The sequence below is a fragment of the Orcinus orca genome, chromosome 5 (genome assembly GCF_937001465.1).
Source record: "Orcinus orca chromosome 5, mOrcOrc1.1, whole genome shotgun sequence".
NCBI lineage: Eukaryota > Metazoa > Chordata > Mammalia > Artiodactyla > Delphinidae > Orcinus > Orcinus orca.
In genome coordinates this window covers 35,572,959-35,599,953 of record NC_064563.1, presented here as the reverse complement: position 1 = coordinate 35,599,953, position 26,995 = coordinate 35,572,959, and the positions used below count along the sequence as shown (strand labels likewise).

At 41.4% G+C, this 26,995-nt stretch overlaps 1 protein-coding gene across 2 annotated transcripts in view; it reads left to right on the top strand.

The window, feature by feature from the left end:
* Window positions 1-9,041: 9,041 nt before the first annotated feature.
* Window positions 9,042-26,995, top strand: part of TMEM108 (transmembrane protein 108) — a 373,023-nt gene continuing 355,069 nt past the window's right edge. For both annotated transcript variants that reach the window (XM_004278917.2, XM_012536432.3), the window contains exons 1-2: window positions 9,042-9,115; window positions 15,682-15,796. The gene's annotated coding sequence lies outside the window, so the exon portion shown is untranslated. The remainder of the gene's footprint in view (window positions 9,116-15,681; window positions 15,797-26,995) is intronic.

The window sequence follows — 26,995 nt, the reverse complement described above, 5'->3', positions numbered from 1 at the left end:
TTCAATTGTCTCCTAAATAGGGCCTATATTTATCACATTTCCCTTTTAAAAAATCTAGATTGTATGGGATGGGTTTCTTGGTTTTCCCCTGTCCCATGAGGATGTGGAATTTAATTATGTTATTAATTTTTGCCTAGTGCCTCACCCACAGCAATCTCTAGGGTCCATTTCTGATCCTGTTTAGGATGAAAGTTCCCTCCTTGTGGGATTTAGAAAGCAGTCCTCAATTTATTAACATCCAGCCCCTACCCGTACTCTCATCTCCCATCCTGATTGAGCAGCTGGTTACTTTATGTTTGGATAATTAAAGCCTCTTATTATTATTATCTGGATAAAATTATCAGCTTCCCCAATTCTATTTAACATTTTATATCTCATCATTTCTCTTGAGTAATCTATAATATACATTTTTTCAATATGGAGAAGTTTTAACATGAATTCTTTTTACAATCAAAAGTTTTTATATGAAGAGTTACAACATGAGTCTATCCTGTGAAGTTTATTCAAATAATACTTTTTGAGTGTCTGTTATATATCAGTTCTAGACACTGAGGATAAGCAGAAACTGAAATCAAAATCCATGCGCTTATATTCTACTGAGGGGTGGGGTAGGGAGACAACAAAGAAATAATTCGTCAGATGTTGGTAAGAGCTAAAAAGAAAAAAAAATATGTAGGATGATAGTTTAGAGTAGCCCTTTTCTACCAGTTCTAACAGAGAATTAAGCTCTGATGCCCAAAGACACCCTTTATATACAATTAATTAACTTCTCTCCTATGCACCTAGAATGACACCAGCAGTGTACAATCCTTGGGATATGGGAGGAAACAGTCACTGAAATTGTTTTCTGTAGGGCTTAATACACTCATGGAACCCTGATAGAGAAAGTTGGGGTGACAGTTGTAGTAGGTAGTGCTGCTTTGGATCAGCTGACCAGGGAAGGCGTCTCTGACAAGAAGTCTTTTGAGCAGAGACCTAAATTTAGTGAGGGAGGAGGGCCCTGCAGATGCAAGGTTAGGGTGAGGGGTAGAGGGCGGTGGCCAAGTATTCCAGCCAGCGACAAGGGTGGGCTTGGTATATTTGAGGAAGAGTTAAGAAGGCCAATGTGGCTGGAGCTGAGTTATCAAGGGACAGAGAGGTAGGGATAAGATCAGAGAAGTAGTTGGTGAGGGGTGGAGATGGGGTGATGAGGCAGCCAGAGGCATTTCAGCTCAAGTCAGTTCAACAGAGATGCACTGAGCTCCAACTGTGTGTCATGACCTGGGGGTTTCAGAGATGAATGAACCATGGTCTCTGTCATCTTGCACCTGACAATATAGATTATACCACTTGGCTCACACTAAGTAAAATAGTGTGATAAATGCTACACCTTAACAATAAGCAGACAGGTGGCTGTAGGTTGAGTCCTCCCAGAAGCAGCTCCTGAGCCAGGCATTCAGGTGCTAGTGATTTATAAAGGAAGTGCCCACAAGGAGGAGGAATTCATAAGAGCCAAGGAAGGGTGGGATTTCAAGCAACAGACTCAGCCTGATCTATGGGGAGTTCTGTAGTGTAAATTACACTGCAGAATTTGTCACATTTTAAAGCAAAGGAGCTGTTAGTCATAGGCTGCCCAACAGGGTGGTGTCGCTCTCAGGCATATTTGATTCCATATAAGTGAGGTGGCTTCAGTGTCAAAGGTAATCCTCTGAAGATTATCACAAAGGGAGTGGAGGGTGGGGGATGGTGTGAACACAGAGCTGGTGAAAGGGATTCAAGAGCATCTTGGGGCACCAACAGTCTCCATCCTAGGGCTAACAAAGTTTCTCAGCCTACAGGGTAGGGATTGAAAGACAGGCATAAAATAGTAAGCTTTGCTTTGGTGGAAACCTTGCCTATTTGCTTGTTGCTATGTCCTCAGCATCTAGTCCAGTACTTACTCACCATAGAGAACCCCAGGGGTGCTTCTGAGTGGGAATGAATATATGCATGAATGACATTCCAGGCCCAAGAATTAGTCTTGAAAATTTTTAAGTATCATTTGGTGGAAACCACATGCCCCAATATTACATCTTCATAGAGGATGCTAAGCTCTTCTGCATAGGAATGGCAAGGTGGTAGAAATATAGTTCAGAAATCTGGGAGATATAGTCATAAAAATGTCATATACACTTGAGTGTGACCAAGTGAGAAGTGATGCATCTAAGGGACAAAAAGTCCAAACTACTTAGAGTATGATGTGTTTTTTAAAAATTACAAAGAAGGACTTCCCTGGTGGCACAGTGGCTAAAAATCCGCCTGCCAATGCAGGGGACACGGGTTCGAGCCCTGGTCTGGGAAGATCCCACATGCCACGGAACAACTAAGCCTGTGCACCACAACTACTGAACCTGTGCTCTAGAGCCCACGAGCCACAACTACTGAAGCCCGCATGCCTAGAGCCCATGCTCCACAACAAGAGAAGCCACTGCAGTGAGAAGCCCGTGCACCACAATGAAGAGTAGCCCCCACTCGCCACAGCTAGAGAAAGCCTGCGCACAGCAATGAAGACCCAGTGCAGCCAAAATAAATAAATAAATTTATTTTTAAAAATTACAAAGAAAATAATTGGTGAAGACAATCTGTAAATTTTCAAGAAAATATGTAGGTGTGTCAGCAGCTAGTTTGTTGTGTGACTTGGTTTCGGACTGAGACGGTCTTTTTATCACAGAGAACTTGCTTAAATGTAGATAAGAATCAGTATACGTGAGTGGCACTAGGATGTAGAGCTTGAAATCAGAGTTGTGTCAGGCACCAGAGAGGGCTGAAAGGTTCCCCCTGGGTGCCAATTCTGATTGGTTGAAGTGGGAGGTTACTAACACCGGGTTGAGAAGGAGTCTGAGGCCATATCCACGTTTAGAAGAATACTACTAATAATAGCTAACATTTATTTAGCACTTCCTACATGATAAACACTGCTTAAACACTTTATATTGTTTAATTAGCTCATTAACAGATGTAAGAGACAAGTACTTGTATTGCCATTATATTTCCCTTTTGCAGATGAGGAAACTGTGCAATCATTATATCTTCCAAGGGCCAAACTGTCCAGGTTTATACAGCTGGTAAGTGGAGGAGTTGGGATTTGGGCCTAGATTCTACTCATAATCACTAGAATAAAGTTGAATGTCATGACTGATTAGAAAAGGGAGGAAGGACATATTTGCCATCCTTGCATTCTGGTCTTTTCCCCACCTTTCAAACACCATCCATCCCCTTTAACAGCCAGTCAAATTAAACTACATTCTCTTCCTCAATGTTCCAGCCTCTTGTGATTTTGTATGGGCCGTTGCCAGCGCTGAAACACCCTTCTGCTAGTCCTTTCCTGGCTAACTCTTACTAGTTCTTTGGAATTCATTTCAGGTACCACTTTTTGCAGAAAGCCTTCTCTGATACCAATAAGAATCGGTGTTCCTTCTTTGTGCTTTCTTATAGTGTATGAGCCTCACTTGTAACATAACACTTTTTATTTTGAATTGTGATGACTTAAACTTAACTTAAAATGAGCTAAAAGACAGGGTTCATGTAGTGTTTTTATTGAATGAATGAGACTTGATTGCTCTCCTTATCTCTGTTCCACAGTACTTATATAGTCTTCTAAAAGTTACCTGCACAGGAGTTGGACCACATGGAATTTCCAGCTCTGTTATCCTTTTCTTATATCAGTTTGGAAGTTCCAAACATTTTATTCAGTAATAATTTTTCTCATTTACATTTATGTTTTCTATTATATGCATACAATATGGTGTTTTCTTCCATGAACCATTCTCTCTCCTTTGTGGCTAAGCTTGCTAAGTGTGGTATCTCCATCTAAAAAATCACCTTGTTGGAAGGGGTACATGGGGGCTTTGACTTTATTAATAATATTTTATTTCTTAATTTGGGGGAGGTATAGGGGGCATATCATATGTTTTAAGTATGAAATATTCCATAAAAATATTACAAAAGAATATATATCTTTATAGATAATATAAAGAATATAAAGAACAGAAACTTATCTTAAAACATCCAGTGTGTTAGGCTAAATCTGTAGACATTTACACTACTAAGTGGAAAAAAAGTTACCAGTTATTAAAATACAGATACATAGACATAAAATGGTTATCCTGGCAAGATGGAAACTAGAATCTTGGGTAATCTGTGGGTCTTCATGAATGAGAAAAATTAAGTTTAGAGAAGATATTTATTGCTAGAGAGGTAAAAACATAATTAGCAATCATAAAGAAGTCTGTGGGGCTTCTGACCAGCATGGAGCAATGGGTGGATTTCTGGAGACTTGGTTGTTTATGTCTTATCTCTTTCTTTTCTTTTCAAATATTCCTAAATCTCTTACTAAGCAATTTCTGGGGTGGGGGGTGGGAGGGAAGGGAGGGAGGAGGGCTTGCATAAGCTAACTCCTGATTTATATCAGATACTAACCTATCCATTTCCTGGGATAGGACAGCCAGGTTATGCTTGTGAGGCAAGCAGACTGAGAAACAGAAAATGAATGACAGCCTGGATGTTGTTTTTTCAAATTCTTATTCTCAAGCAAGAATTTCTTTGTTTCTCAATGCCTCTTTTTGTAATGATGACACTCACAAAGAGAAAATAAATTCTTTTCCAGTTAAAAATTTAAATGACTGATGCTGGTTAAATATCAGTGAAAAATGTACTTATTTTACCCAGTAGATAAAGCTAGAAGTTTACAAGGTGAGAAAAAATTCCCCCCATTTGAATGCTGTGAAATACATTTTTAATAAGTGTGAGAGCAGAGGGAAGTTAGATTGCAGGCTTACACATCAGCCTTCCATATTTCTGATGTGGCAAACAAAGTCATTTTTTTTTTTTTTAGATAAGTTTTTGTGATGTGTGTGTGTTTTTTTTTTAACATCTTTATTAGAGTATAACTGCTTTACAATGGTGTGTTAGTTTCTGCTTTATAACAAAGTGAATCAGTTATACATATACATATGTCCCCATATCTCTTCCCTCTTGTGTCTCCCTCCCTCCCACCCTCCCTATCCCACCCCTCTAGGTGGTCACAAAGCACCAAGCTGATCTCCCTGTGCTATGCGGCTGCTTCTCACTAGCTATCTATTTTACGTTTGGTAGTGTATATATGTCCATGCCACTCTCTCGCTTTGTCCCAGCTTACCCCTCCCCCTCCCCGTATCCTCAAGTCCATTCTCTAGTAAGTCTGTGTCTTTATTCCCGTCTTACCCCTAGGTTCTTCATGACCCTTTTTTTTTTCTTTTCCTTAGATTCCTTATATATGTGTTAGCATAAGGTATTTGTCTTTCTCTTTCTGACTTACTTCACTCTGTATGACAGACTCTAGGTCCATCCACCTCATCACAAATAACTCAATTTTGTTTCTTTTTATGGCTGAGTAATATTCCATTGTATATATGTGCCATATCTTCTTTATCCATTCATCTGTTGATGGACACTTAGGTTGCTTCCATGTCATGGCTATTGTAAATAGAGCTGCAATGAACATTCTGGTACATGCCTCTTTTTGAATTCTGGTTTTCTCAGGGTATATGCCCAGTAGTGGGGTCATATGGTAGTTCTATTTTTAGTTTTTTAAGGAACCTCCATAATGTTCTCCATAGTGGCTGTATCAATTTACATTCCCACCAACAGTGCAAGGGGGTTCCCTTTTCTCCACACCCTCTCCAGCATTCATAGTTTGTAGATTGTTTGATGATGGACGTTCTGACCGGTGTGAGATGATATCTCATCGTAGTTTTGATTTGCATTTCTCTAATGATTAATGATGTTGAGCATTCTTTCATGTGTTTGTTGACAATCTGTATATCTTCTTTGGAGAAATGTCTGTTTAGGTCTTCTGCCCATTTTTGGATTGAGTTGTTTGTTTTTTTGATATTGAGTTGCATGAGCTGCTTGTAAATTTTGGAGATTAATCCTTTGTCAGTTGCTTCATTTGCAAATATTTTCTCCCATTCTGAGGGTTGTCTTTTTGTCTTGTTTATGGTTTCCTTTGCTGTGCAAAAGCTTTGAAGTTTCATTAGGTCCCATTTGTTTATTTTTGTTTTTATTTCCATTTCTCTAGGAGGTGGATCAAAAAAGTTCTTGCTGTGATTTATGTCATAGACTGTTCTGCCTATGTTTTCCTCTAAGAATTTTATAGTGTTCAGCCTTACATTTAGGTTTCTAATCCATTTTGAGTTTATTTTTGTGTATGGTGCTAGGGAGTGTTCTCATTTCATTCTTTTACATGTAGATGTTCAGTTTTCCCAGCACCACCTTTTTCACAGAACTAGAACAAAAAATTTTCACAATTTATATGGAAACACAAAAGACCCCGAATAGCCAAAGCAATCTTGAGAAAGAAAAATGGAGCTGGAGGAATCAGGCTCCTGGACTTCAGACTATACTACAAAGCTACAGTATATAAGACAGTATGGTACTGGCACAAAAACAGAAATATAGATCAATGGAACAGGATAGAAAGCCCAGAGATAAACTCATGAACCTGTAGTCAACTAATCTATGACAAAGGAGGCAAGGATATACAATGGAGAAAAGACAGTCTCTTCAATAAAGTCACTTTTGAGCAAAATGGCTGTTGTTGGCAGAGTGTTCTGAGGGGACCTCACTAATTCAGTTAAAAACTAGGTCATACTCCACTACAGCAAATATTACTCCATAGTAGAACTCTGTGCAACAATAGCTTTCCAAGATCCTAGCACTAATCACTTTTTGTCACAAAATATAAGAATTTGGTAAAATCCCAGTAAAGAGAACTGAGACTCTCTTGGAATACTTTAAAATAGACTCACATTCTTCATTTAGCTATCATGGCAGATTAATAGCACAGCTTGAGAGTTTGCCTAATGTAGATGTTCTGTATCAGGAGGTACAACTTGGACCCAAGTTTAACTAGTGGTGGCTTCAGAATTGTTACAGGAGAGAGGCTAGAGGAGGTTTGGTGTGGGGGCCTGGGAGTCTGCATTTTAAACAGGACTCTAGGTGATTCTGTTGCACACTTTGGGAAAAGCCTCAGAGAATAACTCTTAATAATGCAAATAGAAATTTGCTTTTAGTTAAGAAGGACATAAAACAAGTCAAGATATCACCAGAGAGTTCATCAGTTTGGTGTGGTTAACAAAAGGTAATAGGTTCTTTTTGCAATATTTACTAAATCAACTGGAATTAAACCTAGTTGTGAACCTGGCTTTTAAATTTAGTGTACTGAATAGTCTTCTGAGTATTTATTCCCTATGAATTATTTTTGGCCTTAAAAAATCTATTCTCACAAATTATGTGGAAGCTTTTCTTGTATTTCCAATCTTTATGTCATTAGTGATTTGTGTTGCAGAGTTGATTTCCCTTGTTAAACAATGAGTTCCTCAATCTAGCAGCTTATATAGGCATTCTCAAGCATGGCTGGATACAAATCACCTGTGGGACTTTTTAAACCCATAGTTGCCCAGGCTCCACTCCTCACTCCACTCGCAATCTCTAGGCACAGGACCCCCAAAACCTATTTCCTTAAAAGCGTTAATGTACACCCAAGCTTGAGAACCAGTGGTTTAAAGACAGCACAATAAACTTTCTCTGAGACGTTCAAACATATTTTTCTTGGTTAGACGTTTCGTTACTCCAGCTGCAGCCAGAACCATTGTTGTGCTAGATTCAGTGCATTCCCTGCAACTCTGAGCTTTGTGCTATGCTATCTCTGATAGAGACACTCGTGAACAATGTCTGAGATTGCTAAGCAGGCTTCACTTGTAGGGCTGATAAGCCAGAGGCCCAAGACACACTGACAAGGGTGAAGTTTTCTCAAAGTGACAGTTTGATCACCTTGAGGAATAGTGAGAGAAAACTTCTGGAAGCAGTGTCACACCACCTGGTCTGAAGTAGGAAGAAGGTTTTAGAGAATGCAGCACTTAGACCTTTGAATCACTTTGGTGCAGTCTTGAGTAATAAGGGATTGACTGTGCTGAACAACAAATATTCTAGTGGCCAGTCTGAAAATACTTAGATTTAGGTCAAGTTTTAGAGATGACAGAGGCATTGGGCTTCCTGAATTCCAGACTCCGGAATTACTGAAGAAGTCTATCTCGACAATTTCAAAGATCCCTAAGATAGGATATTACAACCTCTCTGGCTTAGTTTGGATAGTTCTGGCCTGAATTGTCCAAGATGCTGCAACAATTAGCTCCCTACATGTTATTCCTATATGTTTCTTCCTGAGTTTGCCTGTGTAGCTCTGTGACAGACTGCAAGTTTCCAGAACGCAGAGACCACTCATGTTGCTTCTCTGGCCAAGAGTATAGCACAGTGACACACATACCCAATACTTTAAGATGACCTAGTTCTCGATAACGAGCGTCCAACCAAATCAGCACAGGTTTGTGTCCCATGGGTCAAGGATGGTTAATGTTGAAATTAAACATACCTTCCCTCAGCCTGTGCCCAAACTACGAGCGTCACCAGAACACCCCTTGTTTAGTCAGTCACTGTAATGCTTTCCATCACTTGAAGAAGGAAAATGTCTTGAAACTTTTAGATAACATGGAGCGGGGGTTTTAACCATCATTTTCTGACAAATGTCCTCAAAATATTGCTACCCAAAGCGTGGTCCTCAGAACAGAAACATCATCATCACCGCTTAGAACTTGTTAGAAAGGCAGAGTCTCAAGCCCCCATCTCAGACTTAGTGGATCAGAATCCTCCTTTTAACAAGATGCCCAAGTCATTCTTATTCATATTTAGAATTTGAGATATCGATTGATCTAGTAATTGCTCAATCTAGCGCCAATTAACCCCCCAAACAGACACTCAGCCCTTTGTGCACACCTCGCACCCGCTCCACTCGGTAGCAACCGAACCCCCAGAGACATCGGAGAGGGTGCTGCCGAGGGCAATTTGGTGATTGGCTGGCACTACCACGTGACCGGGGCTGGTCCTCCCGTGCTACTGGATTGGCTCTCGCGGACGCTGACGGACAGGGCCGGGGCGGACCAAAGCTGGGTCTGAGAGGCGCGCGCGGGGGCGCGAAGGCGCGAGAACGCGAGTGCGCGTGCGCAAGCGGTGGGGCATTTTTTCCCGAGCCGTCGGAGGGAGCCGGAGCGCTTCTCCCGAGGTAAGAACAGCCGCGGGGCGGCCTCCCTGCCCTTCCGCTGCCGGGTGCGGGCGAGCGGGGAGGGAGGAGGTCTGGGGTTCGCCCGCCCGGGGAGCCTCGCTTGGGAGAGGATGCAGACCCGGGCTCAGCCATCATCCTCGGTGCCTCGGTTTCCCTTTTTCTGCCCTCTAATGCATCTGCCCATCCTCCTCACCGCGGGGACGGGTCCGCCTGAGGGGAGTTGCCCACCTGGCAGCTTCGCCTCAGCCTTTGTTTCCCGCCCGGGGGGATGCTGGTATCCACCCCCTCCCCAGGTAAAGGGTGAAAGGTGGTGGGGCAGGGGCCGGGGAGAAGATATCTTTAATTCAGTGGGACCTGTCACATGTGAAAACGAAGAAAAAAATGTGGTGTCTCTTTGGCCAAGCCGCGGGACTCGAAGTAATCCGGCGGCGGCGAGCAAAGCCGAATTCCTGGCGCAGCCGTGCGGGCGGTGGTGGGGGCAAGGACCGGTGGGCCAGCCCAGGTGCACCGGTGCAAGGCTTCTCCGGACCTGCCCGCCAGCTCTCAGTCCCCGAGCTGCACCGAAATTGAACGCTTTCAGCCTGCTGAAGGAATCCAGAGATCCGTAAGAAGACGGAAAATGATGATTTTAAAAGCAGTTGGGCACTGGCGGAGCAGGTCTAAATGAGAGGCTACCATAAGAAATTACAGCGAAACTGATGACTGGTAATCGTGAGAAGGGAGATGCCTGCAGTGAACTGCAGACCAGACCATCACACTGATATTCTCCTTCAAGAAAACCTTTTTCTGAGGGGCGGGGTGGGGAGGGAGGGCGTTTATCTCTGTAAACTGGTTATCTCTGTAAACTGAGGTTTTTCTGGGCTGCCGAAGCAAGTAATGACTTATTTCCAGCATGTTAATGGGCTGTAGGGAGAAGGGAAGGCAGGGTCTAAATTACACCCATTTAGATCTCCTTAATTCTTTGGAAAGTGCATGTTTAAAGAAGACCATTGGATGCCAAACCTGCTTGTTCATGGGGGATGGGGGGGAATGTCTCCTTTAAGTCATACTTTAAAAAGGGAGGCATCCCCTGCCTCTTTCCTTCTGCATTTCCCCAGACCTGCAAATAGCAAGGGCAAAAAGTCCCTTCAGTTTTCCACTGGTTAATTTGTTAGATATACCTGGTAGTCTGCTCGGTAAGAAATGGTTCAACTAACTGTTATTAGGAAGATTTTACTGTATTCTGGAGTTTCACTGTAATTCATTTAGAACTTACTCTGGTAGGAAATGGGCAACAATCTCTCTGGTTCCTGGTAGCTACTGCTTCAAAGGCTTTTTATTACTCTTACCTTCCCCATACAAAGTTTTGTGTTTTTTTAGGAAACAATGTGATTTTTTTCAAGCATCTAAGGCACACCCCATGCCTGTGAAATGCCTACACTTGCTAAGCAACCAATTTACTTGGCAAGTTCAAGCTAACTGAAGAGGGAACACTTAAATTTGTTAGGGGGAATCAGAATTAACATCAACTGTAACAAATCAACTTTTGGTGGTTCTCTGGGGTGAGCGAAAGTAAAACAGAAGGTGCTGCAAAGCTTGTTGGGAATATAACAAATTACTCTCATAAAGTAAAATATAGATTGTCACCTGACAGCTTGGAATAGTAAGAATAATTTTTAAATTTGTCAGTGATTTGTTTTTAGCTGGTATGCAGTGGGGAGAGGAAGGAATTCTGAGGCTGGGGTAGGTGGTATAGTTTGAAAAGGTATATGCTTATGTTTAGAGAGAAAAATGTCACTTTTGTTATATAAATACACAGAGGGCATGCAGTGTTTATCTTTAGCCCGTGGAAGGGAGGCAGGGGTTTTGGAAAGGTTGAGAAACACTTATTAGGTTACACAAGGGAAAACAGAAAGATTGGCAGGCTTAGTTCATCTTTAGGGAAGCAAGGTACCTCGGTGACCTACAGGACAAGGTTTATTTTCTGAGTCGATAAAAGCCCACTAGTGTAGCTTTCAAAGCAACAACAAAATCATTTCCTTTCTGTTGTTTCTGTCCCCTGGGTCAGGGAGGGGGGGGATAGAGAGTGAATGAGAGAGATTAGAGTCTGACCTGCATGCCTAAGCAGTAGCGTCCTTTGAGCAGGATCTGTGTCACATTGTGTAAATCTAAGAGCCTTCACGTTGAGAGAGGTCTGAGCACCTTCCCTGGGACACTTGCTGTAAGATGGAGCGGGATAACATTGCCACAGGTGGGGGCACGGATGAGATCATCTGATACAGAAGCATGGGGGGGCGGGGAAGGAGAGCTAGGAAGTGTTTAATTCAGCGAGGCTCAGCCTTGAGGAGCCTTGAGGAGGCATTTCTAGGCAGAGCCGCCTCACCATTGGCTAGACTGGCTGGGCTTTTTGTGGCTTACAGAAGACCTGCCCTTCACGATGGGGGCTCCTGTGGAGTTCCGTGTCTCAGATTGTAAGCATCAGTTATGCTTGTAATGTGCTCTAGAAAAGAAAGGCTCACAAAGACACAAATCTAGGCTACCATTCTTTCAGATCCTTGGCAAGTCACCCACTGGCTTCCAGAAAACAAGTTGTGCCCTCCCTACCAGTAGATGGCACTGCTGTCTCTGGGAATTCCTGGAAGAGATGAAATATAGAGCTGGCAAACCAGCGGTGTGTAGCCTCTAGTATAGATTTTGAAAGGCTGTATCGGTTCTCAAAGAAAATCTAAAAAAAAAAAAAAAAGTTCTGAAAGCCAGAAATGTTGCTCTAAGGTAGGGATGGTGACTGTGGGGGTTGAGAATGGTGCCATTACTCTGCTGGTTGTGTGTGGGAGGTGGAGAGGGTAAACTGACAATGGAGCCTCATAGCACAGGTTTTGAAAGTACTTGGCATACATGTTGGCTAATTGAGAATGAGGTTGAAATCATGATTCAAACAAAATTCCCAACAACTTAATAGTTTCTACTTCTTTGCTTATAAAACTAGTCTCTACATGTGGGCGGGACTATGGAAATACATGTGTAACTTTTAAACCTGATCAGTATCCAATAATTGCATGCTCTGAAGATAGTGGTGAGGGTATTAGTTAAAATAATGCTCGTAGTTACTATACTTCAGCGCTGTCCACAAAGGTAGGTCAAAGTTATTCTGAATCCTAAAACTTAAAAATTCCTAACAAGTATTTTAAGATTTTAAGATTGTATTAACAATTCAAATCTTGAACTCCGGTTTCATTGACCTTATTAGCCAGGGTTCATTCATCTATTCCCCTGTTTTGAAATACCTTTTTTGTTTTTGTTGTTGTTTTTCATTTTTTGTAATTGACTGTTCTTTGAGATGGATTTTGTAGCCATGATATTTGAGGGAGGTAGTACTGTTGCTAGTGAGGTTGCTGTGCATACGAGCTTTGACCCTACTGGAGGCATAGAGCACTGCTGCTGGCAGTCATTACCCCAGTCACCTGCTTCCTCGTGCCATCCCCATTCTATGGCTCAGCTTATTTGAAGTTTATTTCTGTCTCTCTTCAAGTGAACTCATGAGCTAGGTTCTACTACCAGTGCCAAATCCTAAAATCCTGCTGATGCTAGATGGCAGTAGTCACAACAGTCCAGTAGCACTGCCTCATCATGTGACCTCAGATACATTTATTTGCCTTTCAGAACCTCAGTTTTCTCACCTGGTCACTGGGATTGGTGAGGTGTGGTGCATGTCTCTTAAAATCCCTTCTAAGTCTAAAATTCTATGGCCAGGTGAGTCTTATAAGGTATTTCTGAAGCCTCTGAAAAATTCTCATCTAGAAGGTATTTTCATGCAGTGAACGTAGGGCAAAAAGAAATCTCATTAATATTTCTTCTCAGAGAAATGATTGTGCATTGTCTTAGAATCCTAATAATTCAGAGTTGTAAGAAACCTAGGGATGGTTTAGCTCAACCTTCTCATTTTATAGGCAAGGAATTTCACCTCAGAGCTGAGTGACTTGACCAAGCTAACAGAGCTAGTTAGAGAACTAGGACCCAAGCTTGGGCTCATGTCAGTCTTGCCTTCTCCAGTGCTGTGTTTCTTCACCTGCCATCAGTACACAGAAGATGCTGTGTCTACAGGGCTGGAGCCAAAAAAATTCTGAGTAATTCCTTAATGTAGAGTTTTAAAGCTACAGCATGAATAGTGTTGTGTTTGGGCAGAAATTCAAGGTCAGGCTTCTTTTCGCACCTTATTCTTTTCTTCACTGACTGTTATTTAGCAGCATTGTTACTCTACATCCTTGTATTTTTAAAACTTTTCTGCATAACGTTTCCTGTAAGAAAAGGCTTTCATCACCCTAGAAGAGTCATTCCCCAATCAGATGTTTTTAAACTGGGTCCATGGACTCTCTGAGGGCTATGTGGATAGAAGAGTGTTTCCATATAATTGGCTTCCTTTGTAATCTTATATATTTTCTCTATGCATTTAACAGATTATTCTGAGAAGGAGCTCCTTAGGCTTCAACAGATTGCCAAAAGGAGGGGAGGGTCCATGGCACAAAAATAGGGTAAAAATTCTAGGGTCTAGAATAGGTTCAGGGAAATGGCCAGGATGTGAGAATTTTTGAGGTGCTAGAGACACTATGGTGGAAGAGAGTTGAGGGTGGAGTACAGAAGTAAACCTATAGAAGTTCTTAGAACATTTTACCTTTATTAGAATGCTTGAAATTACTAAATGAAGATGCTGATAATAGCATTTTACCCATCTTAATGATGGATATGCAAGTATGGATTTCCATTTATCATTCCTTGCTCAGTAAGTACGCCCTCCTAATTTCACCAAAACACTTTCAAATTTATATGGCTTTATTGGAGACATGCATACTAAGAGCCTCCCTTCTTCCCCAGTCTGATTTGATTTCCAGGTAAGTCAGTGCCTTTCTGACTTAGGACTTGGAGTTTGGACTCCTGTCTCTCACTGCTGAGGCCCTATGTTTTACTTTCTGCTGTTAACTCTTAGGACTCACCATGATCTCAGAGATGCAAAATAATTTAGATGTCGGGGATAAAAAATCTTGAGGTTCCTTTATTTGTCCCCAGGGTTGACTACAGAAACCACTGCTCCTCCTCAGCTAATTATTTCCTTTTCCTTTTTTATATGCAACCTCAAATTCTCTTTTTCTAATTGTCCCCTAATAGTAGTGACTCAGTGTGTGTATATGGAAACTAAAAATTCTTGTTTTTGCCAGAAGGTATACAGAAGTTAATTTGTGTTCAAGTCACATTTTGGACACATGAGATATAACTTTGATGGAAATCACTATGTTCTGAAGAACGTCTGCTTGGAAATCTCAATGTCTGTCCTGTAACCCCCTCACTTACATTTGGTATGATGGTGACCCATGCTGGTCAATGCTACCTTCTGGTACCTTCTTAGATTTGGGCCAGGGTAGCATTTATTCTCACTTTAGGAGAAGAATAAAACTACCATTTCTTCTTCAGAAGGAAAAGAAGAATTGAATTTATGTAATAAGAGAAGAAAAAGTCAAATTTCTGGATTCTAATTCCAGCACACTAAGTTGTTCTGAGATTTCGGGGACATCGTTGACTTCTCTGAGTTTTTTACTTGTCTGGAAAATAAGAGGGGAGAGCAGTGACCACTTTAATTCTTTCCAGTTCCAAAATCCTGTGACTCTATGAAATTTTACTTGGTACCCAGATTAAACCTATCCTGAAAATGCTGGCTAGTTGGGAATTCATGTATAATCAAAGTCGGTGCCAAGATAATAATTCTTTGTAACTGCAAATCACTTTGCGGTATACAAAAATATTCTCTAATTTAAAAAATCTCTTTTCTAGTTAAGGTGTGGTCAGAGAACAGCAGCATTGGTATCATCTGGGAGTTTGCAATCTGCATTTTATCAAGATGCCCAGGTGCCATGCATGTACATTAAAGTCTCAGAAGTGCTGTTTTGTCTCATTTTGAATCGCAGGTTGACACACAGGTCAATGAGGGAAGCAGGGTATTTCACAGATGAGGAAACCATATCTCAGAGTTGTTAAGTGACTTTGTTAAGTAACTAAGTCAAGTTCACCGTGCTAGTGTCTCACCCAGAACTCCATACTCTAAAACTAACATTGTCTTCTTTGTTGGGCTGGAGTCAGGCTTGTATGAGACTGATCACTAGCTACCCAGAAACCCATGGGCTTAGGTGTGGCTGTGTAACTGAGTGCAAGCAGAAAAGGGTTGTGGTCCACTTCTAGGAAGAAAACAGAAAAAGAGAACGCCCATGTGAGTTCCTCTATGTTGTTTTACGCTCCTCGTAGGCTGGAATGGAAAGGACCCCTGGGGGATCTTGGAAGCTGTGTTTAAGGATGGCAGGACTTTTGTCAGCCTGGGTGCCTGGATCACTGATCAAGGAGGGCCCCTCCACTGTTCGCTTGTCCAGTATGTATATAGGGACCAGAAACAAACTTTTACTGAACTAGAGGTAGTATATGTGTTTGGGTCTATGTGTTAAGTAAGTACTTAGCCTACACTAGCAAATTCACTTGAGCAGTAGCTTGGGACTTGAAGTTACGGATCTTCTGGCCTAACGCATTCATTCATTTCTCGTCTTTGGTAGCTGGTGATTGATCGGTTGTGGTCCACCATGCAGAAGTGAGTGGTGAAAGGCAGCAGAGCTGATGGGTCGCAAGGATGTAAGTGCCTTTGAAGGCTCTCACACCCTCTACTCCAGGGTAAGTCAAAGGCATTGTTGCCATTGTTGCTCTGGTTTTACTCTTGTATTAACAGCCTCTTGGAGTCAGTGCAGTGGGGTGCCCTGTTTGTGAAAGGTTCCCAAAGCCTTTAGTGATTCAGCTGATAAACACCATTAAGATCAGTACTTACAAAGCTAAAACCATTGTCAGGGTGATGGGATGGAATCTCTGCATGAGAATATCTCAGCACAAGAATTTTTAGTGAGTTTGTGTAGGATTTGATTTATGTGGGTGGTGAGGGTGTTGCTGGGCCTTCCTGAGATACACTGTAGAGGAGGGAACTAGGCCTGAGTGCCGCTTTCCTGTAGCCATATCATATTGTTAGCTCTGCTGGCTCAAATTCCCCTCTCTCAGCATCCTCCCCCTCCATGGATTACTTTGCTTAACTTTTCCTGCATTAATCACTTTTCTTTTCAGGATGGGGGGCGGAAACAGCTTACCAGAGAGTTGATGATTCCCAGTTTGGTGGATAATAGCAGTAGCAAAGCACGTGGTTCTGCCCATTCCATTTTATTTTATCCAGTGTCACTGGAAGTCACATGTCCATTCCCTCCTCATCTGTTTGCAGTCCCTAGTGCAACGGATGTAGGCACTGGGAGCATTATAACCAAAGCTGGCTTTGGATTTTCATTTGTCCTGAAGATTTTTGAGATCAAAAGGAGAAGTTCACTGCTCGGTGTGCCCTTCTCAGAGACCAGTGGAAGTCTGGGAGGGAGGGGTGGAAAGGACATCCAATCCTTTCTGAACTCTCTGGCTTCTAGAGCTTAAACGAAAATCAGACTTACTGAAGAGAAAATTATAGTTAATACAAATCTAAGCAGAGCTAAGGATGGTTACGAAAGAGGGGGACAGGAAGTTATATAACAAAAATAAAAGTAATCAGCTGAAAAACTGGATGGAGGGTTGTTTTTAAGCACCTTTTTTCAATACTGTTGCGCCCTTGCTGATAACGTCCCATTACCCAGGCTCAGACAGAGGGCACCCAGAAAGGCTGATGTCCTTCTGTGCCTTACATGGCTCAGTAATGAGTACAATTTACTGAACAAAATAGACAATTAGCAGCTGTAGACCTCTGGAGATTCCTATAAGCATACATCATTACTGCTCTGGAGTGATGCACATGCTTAGAGATAAGCAAAGCAGAGAAAAGGCAGCTGCAAAGCACATCAACAACTGAAGAGTCCAGGTGAGTGGCCAGACACAGACCCCAGCTCAGTGCCTGGGGGTCACTAAGGAAAGGACCTGGTATTTGCTAAGCTTTCTCATTAGAGGAAAGGAGCCAGACTTTGCCAGCTTTCCTCAGTTTCCTCTGTGGCTCCCATATATTTTCCATTTTAAAAGTAACTAAAATGTATAGCATGCCAGAAATAACACTGAACTGGCATGTTTCTTGTGTAAATGTTGTACAAGGATCAAATTACAGAGGGAGCCATTCTTTATTGACTAGGGGGCCAAAGAAAGTAGTGCTGGGGATGCCAGAGGATCAGGGGTTCTCATCCTCGGCACCACTGACATGCTGAGCCTGGCGATTCTTTGTTGTGGGCTGTCCTGTGCATTGTAGCATGTTCAGCAGCATCCTTGGCCTCTACCCACTAGATGCCGGTAGTTCCCCCACTCCACCCCACCGCAATCGTGACAATCAAAAATGTCTCCAGACACTGCCAAATGTCCCCGGGGGGGAAAACTGCCCCTGGTTGAGAACCACTGCTGGAGGCGTACAGTGACTTAATCTTGCTCTGAGTTTCTCTGGGACTGTATTTTAATCATTTAGCCTCATTTTGCTCCAGTTTCCCTACCTGCAAAATGGAGACAGCATTTATAACTCAGTAGCCTAAAGAAGGGATGTACGTAGTTCTGTGTGATTACTTGGGAGCTCTATAAATGCTAAGAAATATCTGTCTCCCCAAATTTCCAGGACTCAAGGATCACTCTTAATCCTTGTGAAGGCAGTAGCTGAGGAGCAGGGGAGTTTGAAGGGTGAAGGGTTAGTGGTGTGGGAAATGATGAACAGTACTGGATTCTGATTTTACTTGAGAGCTTCATATTCAGCTCATTTCAACAATATACTCGTGAATAAAGGCTTTTTTTTGGAAAGTTAAAAAATGGGAGAGTGGAGGAAGGAGAAGGAGGCTGTTCAGAAGAGCAGTTAAGGAAATTGCTTTTGACCGGGGGTTGGGGGGTTGTGGTAATCTCTTAATGCTAAAGTGACTCATGTATAATCAGATCAGAGGACATAAAGAAGTAACCCCCGCAAAGAAAAATATCCTCCCAAATGACTACTGATCCTAGAACAGATTTTGCAGGTAATACAACAAAGACCAGAGAATGTTTGGAGAAATCTGTTTTTATCCTAGAACTTTTACATTTATGTTTCTTCTCTCCTTTGGAATTATGGAAAAGGGTTTATCTTCAACCCATGCTCTTTGAGTGATACGTAAAATGTTTTAATATCACAGGTGTTCTGATAATCTTCTAGAACTCTGTGTTGGAATGGTGAAAAAGGCCATCACCCTGACTTAGGCCTGAAGCAATCACGTTATTTTACTAGAAAGCCTCAGTTTAACTCTAAGGAAGGGCAAGTGCAGGGATTAGATGTAAACTGTCCTGGCAGATTTGTGTTCAGCCTTACTGTGTTTCTGGTCCCTGCAATTATTAGATACACTCACAAAATTTACAACAAACACTACTATATTGACACAGGCACAGTGCGGACAGAGAACATTGCCATCATCAGAGGGAATTCTGTTGGATAGCACTGCTTCAGTCTGTGAAGCAGTCTATTTGTCAGAAATGCACACTTGTAGTGACAGCATGTGCGCTTGTTATAGCAAGACCTCACCTCATTTAAAACAGGATTGCATTTTGGACTTTTCCATCCTTGGGCACTTTTCAATCTGTGAGTGGCTCTTGCTGAAATTTTTACCTTGCTGCAGCATCTGTCTGTTACAGAAAGCGCCATGGGCCTGTCTCTCTGACATAACTGAGCGCACTGCCTCAGAAATATTTGTGCTTTAATCCAAGGCTGCTGAGCTGTCTCTTTCCATCTGGTCTCTCCATGCCCTGATCCTTGGTGGTGAAGCTAGTTTGTGCAGGATGTCTCTTTTGATACTGCCTAGAGCATAACAAAGAGTCTGGGAGAGGTGGCGAGAGAGTCTTCACCTTCCCTTCTTCCAAGCCCCAGTGTGGCTCAAAAAAGTGTTTCATAAGAAGGTATTAATTCACAAATTTAATCTCTCAAGTTTAATCTCTGAGGAGTTATCCCCTAAAGAATTAGTCTCTAGATTTTCCAACAGACATATTATAGTACAAATTTAGTAATTAAGCCCTTTAGCAACATGGAAGAATTTTCAGGTGATATATTATCTATTACTAGCACCAACATTAGTTGCTCAGAAACTACCATAATTAGAACAAAGGAAAAGATGTGGAAATAAAGACACACATTTTAAAAGATGTAATTTAAATCTGAGCCCAAGACTGTTTTGCGTGGTAGCGGGACTGAGAACAAGGAGTTGTGTGCTGTGAGTAGTGTTCCTGGAGGGCGAGGGGAAGGAGGTGGCGGGGGCGAGGTGATCTCCAGACAGTCTTCACTCGACTGCTTCACTTCTGATGGTGCGGTGCTGGTCCTCTTACTGCCCTCCTCTCTTCACTTTGCCTTTCTTTCCTGCTTTGGTCTGCTCGGAATGTTGGAGGGGTCTCAGTGTTTCTCAAGGGAGGTGCTGTTAACATTTTGATACAGTGATTCATCATCGTGTGGAACTTTGCTGTCCATTATAGGACATTTAGCATCCCTGGTTACTAAATACCTGTATTACTCTAACCAAGTCACTGACTCAACCAGCATGGCCCCTCACATTTCCAAATACTGCCTGTGATTGAGAATCACTGGTTGCTAGAGAGTTAAGTGGGGTCTTTTGTTAGGAGGGAGGAGTAATTAGAGTTGCAGAAGGGGCAGTGCTCCGAGGGGCTGGCTCATTAATTTCTGATATGACCTGACCTTTTCCCAGTGCTGGAACTGCTTTGGGAGCCAATCTTATTTTTTAGGGACCAGGAGAATCAGGTTTTGCTCGTGGAAAACTTGGTCCCTGAACCTTGAAATCAACCAAGAAGTCACAGGGGGGATTCTGTCAGTGCCACAGAGGATGGAGAGACTACTAAGGCTCCCATAGGATGCTGGGTTTTTATTCTAGACTTACTGTGGCTGAACCTTCTAGATCTACTGAAAGTAAATAGTGGTCTACATGTGGCAGGGATGGACTGGGAGAAAAAATGCAGCATGGGCAATTTAAAGACAATCCAGGGGAAAGGGGCTTTGCCAGCCATTTCTTTTCTTTCTCTGTGATTACAAAAACTGGCAAAGTAGCCCTAAATTTGTGAGGTTATGTGTAGACTGTCAGATGGGAGATCTGAGATTGTTTTATCGTTAGTAAAGAGAAAAGGAACACTTTCAGATATCTTGCTGTGGTGCCCCTATAAATGTCTTTGATTACAAGAACAGAAACTCATTCAAGTTGCCTTAAGAAATGGAAGGCTTAAGTAAGGATGCATGAGAAAATAAAACAAATGTCAGACATGTGGCAAGTTGGGAGGAATCCCAGAGGCCTTTCAGGATGAGAAAGAGCCATAGTCTGGCCAGACCTCATGGAGACAGGACCTCACTCAGGACCAGGAAGATTGTCCCCTGATCTGTTGCAACTCCAGCATGTATCTGCACTAACAGTACTTGATCAGTCCACATTCTACTTCTCAACCATTAACATGGCTCAGCATTTCCGTTTTGGCTTCTCTGCTCATGTCTTCCTGTCGCCACAACCTAACTGATGGTCTGTACGGACCAAGAAGGAAAGGAATATGATAATTCTGTAGTAACTATCATCCCCCTGGTCAAAGCTCTTCTACCAGGCAGTCTTAGGGTTCTACAGTCTCTTGGTCCACACAGCTGTGGCCTAGGTCTTCTTGCCTCAACAAGGACTGTGGTTTCTCTGGAAGGGAGCAATGGTGGGGTAGACTGATAGAACATGAGACCTCTCTGGTATAAGGACCCTGAATTCTTAACTCTTGGAATCAATATAAACAGTGATCATGGGTCATGTGTATAGTAAAGAATTGGAAGATTACTTTCAAAGCCTACACGTTCAGTAGCAATTGTGAAAAAGCCTGTATCCCTTTTTTTTTTTTTTTTTTTTTTGAGGAGACTGACTGCATCCCAGTGCAGAATGGTAGGGAAATTGCTGGGCTAGATGGTTGGGAAATGAGGAGTTGTATTTTCCATATGGATATCTTATTTTTTGCATCTGTTAAATGTTATTCCCTCAACCACCCATGTATCCCACAGGAATAATGGCTAGGTGGCTGTCTGAATGTTGAAAGACGTTTTGACGTCTCTGACAAGTGTTGTTCAATAGCTGGGTTTGTAAGATTCCAGTTCTGACAAAGGAAAATAACTTGGCTTATTACTCCAAAGATAAATTCCATATAGATGTTGTCATTTTGGGGATTACTGCCTTACAAAGCAGACTTTAAAATGTTTTGTGTTGTAGTGTGTGTTGTTCATTTACCCCTAATCTTGGAGAGTTGAACCAGTGATTGAATATGACTTTACAAGGAGTGCATTCTCATATTGCAGAAGGCTCTGTCCCTATTTATGATTCTCTGACAGGGTAAGAATGATGGTTCCAGCTCCATGGGCCTGCACAGCTGTGAAGGGTGTGCCCTGTGGTAGCACAAACAGTGAGCACATTGGCTCACTGAATCCACTGAAGGCTCTTACTCTTCTCAAGTAGCTGCAGCATGGGGGTGCCACATACAGAGAGTCAGTATTTCCTTAGATGCAGCTTCTTTTGAAAGAGGCAGAAGAGAAGTGCAGTGGGGCTTCTGCAACTGCTGGTTGAGGAAAGAATGTACTCTGTTATTGAAGGATGATCGGGATCAGCTTTCTCACCCAGCTGCTGCCTACTAAGGGGAAAGGAGCAGAGATGAATCTTTTGCTTCAGTTTCTCTTCTTACTCTGTGAAGATCCCTATCCCCTCTATTGAATTTTTTTAATGAGAAGGGAAAAATAGAGTATTGTATCATATTAGTTTTAATGTATATATTCGTGTTTCTTCTGAGCAGGAAGATTTGTATACAGATAACCACATATATCCAGATTAAAATCTTCAGTTTTAATTTTAAACAAGTGCTAACCTTACTTTATCTTTAGTTTATACTGTAAGTCAAATTTGTGCATATCTAATTTATTTTTTACAAAAATAAAACAACATTATGTTTTTTCTCATAGAATCAGGAATTAATTTGCAACCCCTGCATGAAGATTCTGTAGCAACAGTAAAGGCATCTGCTCTCTCTAGGGTGTAAAGAGATTCTGAAAGATGGCTGAGAGCCCCAGATCCTGAATTCTGGGATTTTGTCCTGCTGTAGTCCACTCCCTGTGAGGTTGTTGGGGGATAAATGTGCTCGGGAGGCAAGGACTGAGGCCACAGATGCTTGAGGGGCGGGCTGAAACCTCCAGCTTTAGTGAACTGTCCTGTCCTTCCCATGAGCCACAGGAAGAGGTGATAGATCCTACTCAGGCTTTTTCCCTCCTGAGCCCATCATTGAATCTTGACCTTCAACTTTCCAAGAAACAAAGCTGTGGCTAGAGTATTGGGTTGGCCAAAAGGTTCGTTTGGTTTTTTCTGCAAGATGGCTCTAGTGGCATTTAGTTGTCTTCAACGTCATTGAAACAGTTTTGTTAGATCGTATTGTGACAGCTGTCATATCAGTGTGCATTTAAAAAAAAAAACATCAAAATTGGTGAATTTTTGTGTAGCCATTTTAATACTGAAGATGGAAGAAAAAAGCAACATTTTCGGCATATTATGCTTTGTTATTTCAAGAAAGGTTAAAAACAAAACTGAAATGCAGAAAAGGATTTGTGCAGTGTATGGAGAAGGTGCTGTGACTGATCGAACATGTCAAAAGTAGTTTGCAAAGTTTCGTGCTGGAGATTTCTCGCTGGACGATGCTCCACGGTCAGGTAGACCAGTTGAAGTTGATAGTGATCAAATCGAGACATTCATTGAGAACAATCAACCTTATACCATGCTGGAGATCACCGACATACTCAAAATATCCAAGTCAAGCGTGGATAATCATTTGCACCAGCTTTATTATGTTCACCGCTTTGATGTTTAGGTTCCACATAAGTTAAGTGAAAAAAACCTTCTTGACCGTATTTCAGCATGCAATTCTCTATTTAAACTTAACAAAAATGTTCCGTTTTTAAAACAAATTGTGTTGGGCAATGAAAAAGTGGATACGGTACAATAATGTGGAACAGAAGAGATCATGGGGCAAGTGAAATGAACCACCACCAACCACACCAAAGGCCTGTCTTCATCCAAAGAAGGTGATGTTGTGTATATGGTGGGATTGGAAGAGAGTCCTCTATTATGAGCTCCTTCCGGAAAAACCAAGCAATTAATTCCAGCAAATACTGCTCCCAATTAGACCAACTGAAAGCAGCACTCGACGAAAAGCGTCCAGACTTAGTCAACAGAAAACACATAATCTTCCATCAGGATAACGCAAGACTGTGTGTTTCTTTAATGACCAGGCAAAAACTGTTACAGCTTGGCTGGGAAGTTCTGATTCATCTGCTGTATTCACCAGACATTGCACATTTGGATGTCCGTTTACTTCGGTCTTTACAAAATTCTCTTAATGGAAAAACTTCCAATTCCCTGGAAGACTATAAAAGGCACCTGGAACAGTTCTTTGCTCAAAAAGATAAAAAGTTTTGGGAAGATGGAATTATGAAGTTGCCTGAAAAATGACAGAAGGCAGTGGAACAAAAGGGTGAATATGTTGTTCAATAAAGTTCTTGGTGAAAATGAAAAATGTGTCTTTTATTTGTACTTAAAAACCAAAGGAACCTTTTGGCCAACCCAATAATATCTTCAAACATGACTTCTTATCAGCACGTCCCCCTTAAAAGAAGTTTCCTGCATGAGGAAGAGGCAGACCAGGTGCATGCTTCCCTTAGCTGTCAAAGCTATCCCCTTTTGGGCTTCCCTGGTGGCGCAGTAGTTGAGAGTCCGCCTGCTGATGCAGGGGACGCAGTTTCGTGCCCCGGTCCAGGAGGATCCCACATACTGTGGAGTGGCTGGGCCCGTGAGCCATGGCCGCTGAGCCTGCTGTCCCCTTTCTATTGGAAAGAACACTTACTAGATCACCTCTGAAATTCTTAATTATTGGCATTAGTAAAATATTTGCCAAACATTAAATAGTAGGACATTAGTAGTAACCCCCAATTAGTGTCTTTTACTTTGAGAGCCCCAAATCCCATGTCAATATGGTACTGGACTTTAACTTCTTGTTCCTTCTGGTGTTTCTCTAAATGCCTTTCCATCTTTTCCCTCCTCTCACTAACCCTGTTACCTGGTGTAGATCCTTTGGTCTCTTTGCTCCCTTTCTTACATCTTTTTTGATTTTCAAAGTTCTGTGATTCCCAGCAGCCTGCAGGACAGTGTGCTTCTTAACTAGACATAAAGGCAGTCCACAGTCTGACTCCAACTTACTTTCTGACTTTGTACTCTTTCTATGCACAAACTGCTCCTTACTCAGACTGGTCTTTGGTCCCATTGTCTACTCTCAGCATAGAATGCCCTTTCTTTTCAGTGGCCATTTGGTTTGGTAGCATTGAAAGACCTTTAACCTGTTAGCCAGATCTGCATTTCCATCTGGTCTCTATCAGATTTTAGAAAGGTGACTTTGGGCAAAATATTTAATATCTCTCAGCCTCAATTTTCTTATTTATAGGATGAGATTCATAATAACACCCTTATAGGCTGCTTGTGAGCATGGTACCTGGGTTACTCCCTTGCCCGTGTCCTCTTTTCTTCCTGCCCAGCACAGAGCTCTGTGTGTAAGCTCATCATGTGTGCTTGCTGATGAAGTTACTGAACATCAGAATTGCCCAGCTGATCTGAATCACATTTCTTGATTAGCCATCCTCTGCCTGTCACTGCCACACCTTCTCTAACCACATGTTTCTTAGATAAGACCCCAGCCCCACAACTCTATCAGTAAGTACCTAAAGATATACTCTCCTAGAGTATGGAGAAAGGGGACTTTTGTACACTGTTGGTGGGAATGTAAATTGGTGCAGCCACTATGTAAAGCAGCATGGAGCCTCCTTAAACTAAAAATAGAGTTACCATATGATCCAGCAATCTTACTCCTAGGCATATATCCAGAAAAGATGAAAACTCTAATTCAAAAGTTACATGCACCTCAATGTTCATAGCAGCACTATTTACAATAGCCAAGGCACGGAAGCAGTCTAAAAGTCCATCGACTAATGAATGGATAAAGAAGATGCAGTATATATGTACAATGGAATATTACTCAGCCATGAAAAAGAATGAAATAATGCCATTTGCAGCAACGTGGATGGACCTAGAGATTGTCATACTGAATGAAGTAAGTCAGAAAAGACAAATATCATACGATATCACTTATATGTGGAATCTAAAAAAATGATACAAATGAACCAATTTACAAAACAGAAATAGACTCACAGACATAGAAAACAAACTTATGGTTACCAAAGAGAAAATGGGGAGGGGGGAGGGATAAATTAGGAGATTGGGATTAACATACACACTACAATATATGAAATAGTTAAACAACAAGGATTTACTGTGTAGCACAGGGAGCTATGTTCAATATCTTGTAATAACCTATAATGGAGAATAATCTAAAAAATAATATATATGTATGTGTAACTGAATCATTTTGCTGAACACCTGAAACATTGTAAATCAACTATATGTCAATAAAAATAAATAAAAATGAAAAAAAAGATCGAATGAACTTGGTTCTTAGGGAAAAAAGAAGATACTGTCCTCCTTCCACCTGTGATGGTGAAAATTATCCTGGACCCTCATAATGTCCTGGTTTATCTGCCCACATCAGAAATTGAAGGTAGTTTCAGGGTCACTCCATATAATATAACGCTGAGCGCTGATTCATTGTCTTCACAGTTGTTTCCTCTCACGTATAGTGAGATTTATCATGAAGATCAAATGCTATGATTACAACTGTCATCATAAGGTATACCTCTTTAAAACAAACTTTTCCAGGGCCCAACCAACAGGCTTCTTATTCCAAACATCATTTAATAAAATGCAACATGACATTAACAGGATTGCTTGTACAAACCCTTGGAGTTCATTTAAGCAGACTGTCCCATATTGATTCTCAGTTACAGCACGTTTGACATGAATAAACCTGCCAGTGTTCTCAAACAATGGTGTTGCTGTCTGCCCTTCTCACTGTAGAGCTGAAAGCATATCTGTGTTTCTTTTGTTCACTCTATTTAAATTATGGTTTTACACCTCTTGCTCAAATGATTTTAAGCCATATGTTAGGCTTATAAATTGTAGTTTTTAAAACCTAACTCCTTCTGGCCCTTCTCACTCTTTCTTCCTCTTTTTTCTCCATTTTCCTTATTGTTTCATGCACAAAATAAGGCTTTAAAATTTTTTTCTACTCAAGGTGAGAGTAACTTAAATATTGCTTTTCTGGTTTTTTTTTTTTTTTTTTTTTTAGTTTTTAGCATGGGCTGCAATTTCATATATATGTGTGGGTCTCATTGCATTAATTTTGTCTCTTTTCTTGCTTGTTTTTTAAAAATTTTGTATTGGAGTATAGTTGATTTACAATGTGTTAGTTTCAGGTATACAACAGAGTGATTCAGTTATACATATACATATCCATTCTTTTCAGATTCTTTTCCCATATAGGTTATTGCAGAATATTGAGTAGAGTTTCCTGTGCTATACAGTAGGTCCTTGTTAGTTATCAATTTTATATATAGTAGTGTGTATATGTTAATCCCAATCTCCTAATTTATCACTCCCCCCCACATTTCCATTTTGGTAACCATAAATTTGATTTTGAGATCTGTGAGCCTGTTTCTATTTTGTAAATAAGTTCATTGGTATCATTTTTTTTAGATCCCGCATATAAGTGATATCATATGATTTTTGCCTTTCTCTGTCTGACTGACTTCACTTAGTATGGTAATCTCCAGGTCCATCCATGTTGCTGCAAATGGCATTTTTCATTCTTTTTAATGGCTGTGTAATATTCCATTGTATATATGTACCACATCTTCTTTATCCATTCCTC